Raw genomic sequence first — 7,446 nt, 5'->3', positions numbered from 1 at the left:
CTGATTAACTGAAGCCTGGACTCACAGATCTCTTATTGTTAATGAGGTTGAGATGTTGGGACTTCCCTGACATACCACAGAGGAAGGAGTCCAAAGTCCCTGAAATAAGGAAATATTTAAGTGCATCTACTATGTGCAGACTCTTAGCCATATGCTAATCGTAGCATTCAAGTGGGCCTTTTTTGAGGGCATTTTTTTTTTGCCAATGAATAAAGAAACATATTGGTGAAGGGAGCATTAACATCTTAGAAAAGCTCTAGGAGATGCTACTATGGAATTAAGTTCGTGATTTCAATGGACATAATTGGATCCTGGGATAGTGGTGTTTTTAACTTCAGAGGCAGAGTGGGTGCAATTGTCATAAAAAGCATGGGAGGAGTGTAAAACAATACGTTTTGATTCACAGGAATCTGTTGTCACAGCTAGTTGATGATAAACTTCTCTCCAGACGAATCTACAGAAGAATTGATTGATCTATATAATTACAACACTTCTTTGTCTAGAGGTCAGAAAACAGATTCTTGTCAACATAGTAGGTATTCATGGCTACTTACCTAGTTCTTAGATTTAAGTTCCTTCACAGACCAGTCACTCCTTTATGTAGGGAGCGGTCAGGTCCTTATGAAGAAGAAACTCGGAAGAGGACCACAATGTATACTATACATTTTCTTCCAAACCTTTTCCAGGAAACCTGCTGTCATGTACTGGGTTGAATGTGCCCTGAGAAAAGGAAAATACCTAGGCATTTCAGAGGTTATTAGATACTGGCTCTACACTGACACTAAATTCTAGAAACCCACAATTCCACTACTGTCCTTAGGTCAGATTTGGAGGGAGGGAGGCCATGGAAGTCTGGCAAAGAATGGAGATACGACCCAGTCTGTTGCACAGTTTGAATTAAAAATTGTGGTTATTCCCCAGTTCCTGAATATATACTCGGAATAGATATACTTAGTAACTGGTGGAATCCATGGAGTAGTTCCCTGACCCATAGAGTAAAGACTATTTGATAAGAAAGATCAAGTGGGAGTCTGTGCAACTGTCATCCCTAGCCAAACAGTAATCCAATAGCAGAATTTAACCCCATGCAGAAATTAGGGCCACCATCAGAGACTAGAGAAATGCAGAGCAAATCGTTCATATCATATCCCTGTTTAACTCACCTATTTGGCTGGTTCAAAAATTAGAGATTATTGTGGGTTATAATAAATGTTAATTAATTTTGATGCCTTTGTGGTATCTTTACTGGAGGAAATAAGCCACATCCCTTGTTATCTAATACACAGAAATTTATATATATATTATATATATGCATGTATGTATATATTATATATGTGTATATATATTATATATGCATGTGTGTATATATTATGTATGTGTATATATATATTTTGAGGATATATGTATTCATCTATTCTAAATATATATGTATTCAGAAATGGTTCACCTTCATGTGGCAGAGTAAATCTTCAGCGTCTTGTTTTATGGCTATAACCTGTTCTCTAACCTGATGACAAAGACGGAACAAGCACCTGGATGCTTCAATAAGTCACAGGTTTGCTAGAGCTTTCTTATGAAATGGAAAGCTGTCCTGTCAAGACGTTTCCAATAATCCAGTGGTCTGACATATGTGGGGATATACCCTCTAAAGTTAGAAACATTAACTGTCGATTGCACCACCATGAAGAAAGAGGCAATATGTTTGGTGTAACTATTTGGATTTTGAAGACAACATACACCAAATTTGAGTGTATTGCGCTTCCCACTTACTGGATAACTTAGAAGGCCACCAATTTTGTGTGGGATCCAGGACAAGAATGGACTTAACATGAGGTCCATGCTGAGGTACAAGCTGACTTGAGGTCTGAACCTTAAGGTTGAGCATCCAGTGGTATTTGAAATGCCTGTGGCAGATGGGGAGTGATACGAAGCCCTAGAGAGGAATCACAGTACAGAACCCTAAGAGATTGAAACAAAGCTATCATAATCTTTTGCTGCCTAAAGCTATTCTCTGTTCAAAAAGAAGCTCCTGGCTTGCTACTGGGCCCCTGACCACTGTACGCTAAGCCAGTTGGCAACAGCAGCTTGCCAAGTAATCTAGTAACTTTTTGATGCATCCAATCATAAAGCTACTGGTGTGCAGCAACATTCCATTATTAGTAGAAATGCTATGTACAAGATCAGGCCTGAGTAGGTTTGGAAGACACAAGTAAATTACAAAGCACAAGGCTTACCCGCTGAATTCCCTTCAACTGCTTCACTGTCACACCTCTATCCCCCTAGCCGTGGAATCAGGATCAGTTTTTGAATAACAGAACAGGAGGCGATTAACCAATTAACAGATGAAGAATTCATTGAGGCCTGGCTTGCCAATGAGTCTGCATGGTGTGCAGCAATCACCAGCTGGAAGCAGTCAGCTGCATTATAGCTCTACATAAAGATATGTAGTTACACAGCTCTACATAAAGATAGTCTTGTCAGATAGAAGGGAAATTGCTCCAGTTGGCAGTGATTTGAGCAATAAATTTGACTGTTCTCTTTATTTGGAAAGGTCAATTCTACACTAACTTCTGAGCAATGCCTAATGAATTGGCTGGCTGGTCAAGAACTTAGAGAGCCAGCCCTGATAGTCTGGTGGTTAAAGTTCTGTGCTCTCGCCCCTGCAACCCGGGTTTATTTCCTGGTCACAGAACCACACTACCCATCTGTCGGTTGCCATGCTGTGGCAGTGGCTCACATAGAGAACTAGAAGGACTTAAAACTATGATATATAACCATGTATTGGGGGGCTTTGGGGAGAAGGATAAAAGAGGAGGATTGCTAACAGATGTTAGCTCAGGGTGAATCTTTCCCTGCAATAAAACAAACAAGAACTTAGAAAGGACAAGATTGGGAGATTGCTGACCGGCAAGTCTGAGGTGGTGGGAATTATGTGGATGGACCTATCAAAATAGGAACATGGTGCAAAGATGTTTGTATCATATTTAAATTCCCTAAAGAGCATCTACGACAGAGAAGGATCTCAATAAGCAGATAGACCAGAAGACCTGTTTGTGATCTTGTTCTTTGTGTACTTGTGAAAACCAGTACACTTGTTTTTAGATTCCTGGTTCTTGCTCAGTGGGCCCATATTCCAAGTGGCTTTGTTGGCAAGATAGAGACTATGCGTGAGCTCAATAACATGGACTTTTCCTCATCAAAGAGGATCTGCTTTGTGCCCAAGTGACCAAGAAAAGGCTAATGCTGAGCCAATTTGGCACCATTTTCCAGGGGACTAACCAGCCATAGGAGTAAAGATTGATTACACAAAATGGCTTCCTTCATGAAAGGAGTAAGTGGTTTGTTCTCACAAAAATAGAGAGTTATTCTTGATATAGACTGACCATTTCATCCCACAATACTTCTGCCAGTGCCACCATTCATACATTGACAGAATGCCTACTCCTTGTCATTTAGCCAACACAACATTGCTTCTAATTGAAGAATTCATTTTACCACTAATGAAGGGTGCCAGAGATCCTGCCATAGAATTCATTGATCTTACTATGTGTCTGTCACTCAAAATCAGTTGCCCTGATAAAAGGGAAATGGCTAACTGATGACTCAACTGCAGTGCCAACCGGGGGGGGGATGTAACCCCCCCCTGGATTGAGGTCCTGTCCTATAGGTTGTGGCATATGCCTTACAATAGTAGACCATATATTGTGCTGTTTCCCCCACAGTCATTACATCAATGGATGTATTATCTCATTATAGTACCTAATAATCCATTTACAATATTTTTCCACAAACTTGAGCTCAGTTGGATTGGCAGTCCTAGTATCTAAGAGAGAGAGATGCCTATGCCAAGGATCATAGTCAGGGTTCCATTAAACTGGAAAATGAGACTGCCAGCTGGCTATTTTGAACTCCTCTTCTATTGAACTGACAAGCAAATGAGGGGATTAATTTGTAAGACATGGTGATTTGTCCAAATTACCAAGAGAAAATTCCTATTACAAAGCACAGAGGGAAGATTATGCTCAGACCTAGGGGCTTCATAAGGAGTTTCTTTTTATTCCCATGTCCAATAATAATGTCAGTGGCAAACTAGGACAACTGAATAAGGTCAGGACCAAGATGGACATGGATTTCGTATAAGTAAATTTTTGGTTTGCCCAACCAAGTAAAGAACTCCAACCAACTAATGTACTGGGTAAGGTAAAGGGAATAAGGAATTAGAGAAAGAAAGGAACTATGATTACTGATTTTGACCTTGCTATTGGCTAAAGAGCAAGGGACTACAGTGATGTCTTATGTCAAATGATTTGTTTCCTCCATTTTTTTAAACCTTATATGGCTAATCTGATAGTTTAGGATCCATGGAGGGTATGATAAATTGACATCACCCTGTGATAATTTGGTGACAGACGGGGTTTTGTGATTTGCTCTCTGTTGAGCAAGAATGAATGCTGAGTTGCAAAATGTGTGAAGAGTGTTGGTTAATATCCATTTGCCACTTTCCCCTTCCCCATAGCCTTATTTTCTGCTATTCTTTTGTCTGTTCTGTGTATTAAGGAGTGGACCCCTGTGGACTGCATTACCTGGGCTTTCTTGCCTTCTGGCTTCAGGTTGGATTCAGCCAATGGAGGGCAGCAGCAGTAGATTATAGAATGGGACGAAAGAGTGGTATGAGTATTTCTTCTCTACATCCATCCTCAGTTCTAGTAGTGGCTGGTCACAGAAGCCATAGTTCTGGTAGTAACTACCTTTCTCTGTAACTGTGGTTCTGCTGAGCATCCCCTCGTCCTCTGTCCAGCTTTCCCTCAGAAACCCTCTTCCCATTGCTAGAGTGGCCTAATGATGTATCTTCCTGCTGTTGTTAGTCTCTGGTTTCTGTAACATCTCTGGTTGGTTACTTTAAACCTTCCCATACCCTTCTTCAAATTCTCTTAGTGATCTCAACTCAGCATGCCTTCTATTTCCTTCAAAGAAGCAAACTGATATACCAGTCTATAACAAGAGAATCCCTGTTAACAGAGTGACTCTAACAATCTTCAAACTTTTCTCCCCACAAAATGCTTGTTTAAATTGTTCTTAGAGATTCACTTTGTAAAAGAGATCTAGATGCAATGGATGGGAAAATGAAGGTAGTGATCCTGATGGGTGCACCTGGAAAAGCATTCATTTGCCTGTGCACTCACAATCTCCTAGGCAAGCTCTTAAAGTATATCCAAGGAAAAATTAAAATTTTCTGGATTGTATGATGGCTTGAGGTTATATAAGGATAGATTTTACAGTATTGGGCTTCTCTAATAATTATTCTTTTGGTCTACATGAGACTGTTTAACTTAAATCCTGCGCTAATATGGAGGTTGCCTGGGATACCATCCCCAGCTCCCCCAAGCCTCGATGCCCTTATTATTACATGAGGAAACTAATAGATCCTAATGTATAAACTTGTTGTGAGGATTAAATGCAATGATGCATGCAAAACATTCAAGACAGTGTTTGGCTCTTAGTAAGTGATCATTAAATAGGAGCTGCCGTTATTCTACACATTCGCCTGCGCTCTATAGCCAAGGATGCAGCTGCATTTACTTTAGTCCCCATGCAGCCCAATCCTCACACAACTAGGGAAAGGCTTTACATGAGGTCAGGGGGCAAACGGAGCAATGAGTTCTCAGCATGACTTTTCAGCTACTCTCTTACTTGGGACTCTTCTCCTATTTATCCAGCACAGTGAAATTCCCTAATGGCAGGTGTTATACCACTGGAAAGTATGAGTTGCAATATAACCATCTAACTCTCACAAAGCTTAGTTTATGATTATACCACATTTCTCTTTAACTTCCTTCAATATTACCTCATTAGACTCCCTCATATGATTAAGCTTAATTTTCCTTCTTGTTTACCTCCTGAGATAGCATCATCATTCAAGTTAAACCTTACAGCAACGTATTTAATTGAAATTTCAGTAACTAATGGTACTAAATATTTCTGTAAAAGAGAAAGTATTTCAAACACCTCGTTCTACCCACATTCATGCTATGTCTTCATTTTATCTCTACTTTCAAAGTGAAAATTTAGCAGAGGAATCCATAACTGCAAAATGAAAAATGAATCATAATTTGGCATTGTGTACCACTGGATTTGAATTGCAGGACCTGTTCACAGACTAAAGAGTTCTGAGATGAGAAAGGTATTTGAAACGACAAGGGACTTACGTCAAATAACCACGGGAAAGTTGATGGCTCTGAAAGACTTCAAGAAAGTACATTAATTAAAACGTACACTCAACCTCCTCAGCAGTTTGGCAGTTGGCAAAAGCACTTCAAAACAGTTTGAAGAGATTACGTGTTTCAGGTTAGGGAGCAACTGAAAAGTCAGTAATACCTCAGTCTTTTGAGATAGAAATAGTACAATCTACGTTGGCCTCTAGAAGCATAGATAAAATAATCTAAAGTATAGGCATTATAATGTTCTTTTCACTGGCAAGCTGACAAAGTCTAGCCTCTACTGACATAGTCACAAAGCAGGCCAAATCAAAGGTAGATTTATTCTAGACTTTGTTTCCATCACTTGACTTAGGATAGAAAAGTATGGAAATGACTTCCAAACTAGAACAAAATTACATAGAAGTTATGACTAACTTAAAACAAAGGTAAAACAACACCACAGTTACCCAGCATTGTCGAGGATTTCAGTTAAAGAGATTGCTTGTCAACAGTGGAATAAACAGAATAAAGAGACTTATAGATAATTGGCTTATTTTCATATTTTGCATATTCTACATATTGCAAATGGTTCATTTGAAGCAACTTCAATTTACAATGTAAAATATAGATGTCACATTCTTTCAGGATTGCACAGTTCACTGAGGGATTACAGCACTGGTTGGATGTCCTATTGTATTTTATAATGATATTGGATCACTTCTGCCTAGCATACTCAATATTTTCCAGTTTCCTGAATTTTTAATTAGTACTATTTGGAAAAGTCATTGGACCATCAAGTTAAAACTCAGTAGAGAAAACTGGTTGGACTTGAATCCTTCCATGAGAATCAGGTTTAGTAGACAAGGAGTTCAATTTACCAAATGAGATATTAGTATTTTGATCTGAACTACTAGAAATAGGATAAGATGATAAGTGATTTTCCTTGTTTCCTTATTGTTTTGGCAGAAGGCATAAAGGATGAGATTATTAAAACAGCTATCAGATCACCCGTGCAAGACACACTTACAGAATGAGAAATCAGTTATGAGAACTTATGCTCAACACTCATCTCCAGGGTATACAGCAAAAATAATTTATTAAAAGGTGGAAGAAGTTAATAGTGAGGATTTCTTTGGGAAGAGGTCTCAACACCCTGTTCATTAATCCTCAACGTGTCCCTGTTTTCCAAAGTGGCAACCTCAGTAATGCACACAAATATTTGGTTCTATTTTCTCTGTCTTATTCTTCC

Source organism: Ceratotherium simum, chromosome 28 (genome assembly GCF_057802395.1).
Source record: "Ceratotherium simum simum isolate JZ-2026a chromosome 28, ASM5780239v1, whole genome shotgun sequence".
NCBI lineage: Eukaryota > Metazoa > Chordata > Mammalia > Perissodactyla > Rhinocerotidae > Ceratotherium > Ceratotherium simum.
Note: the sequence above shows the minus strand (reverse complement) of the source record.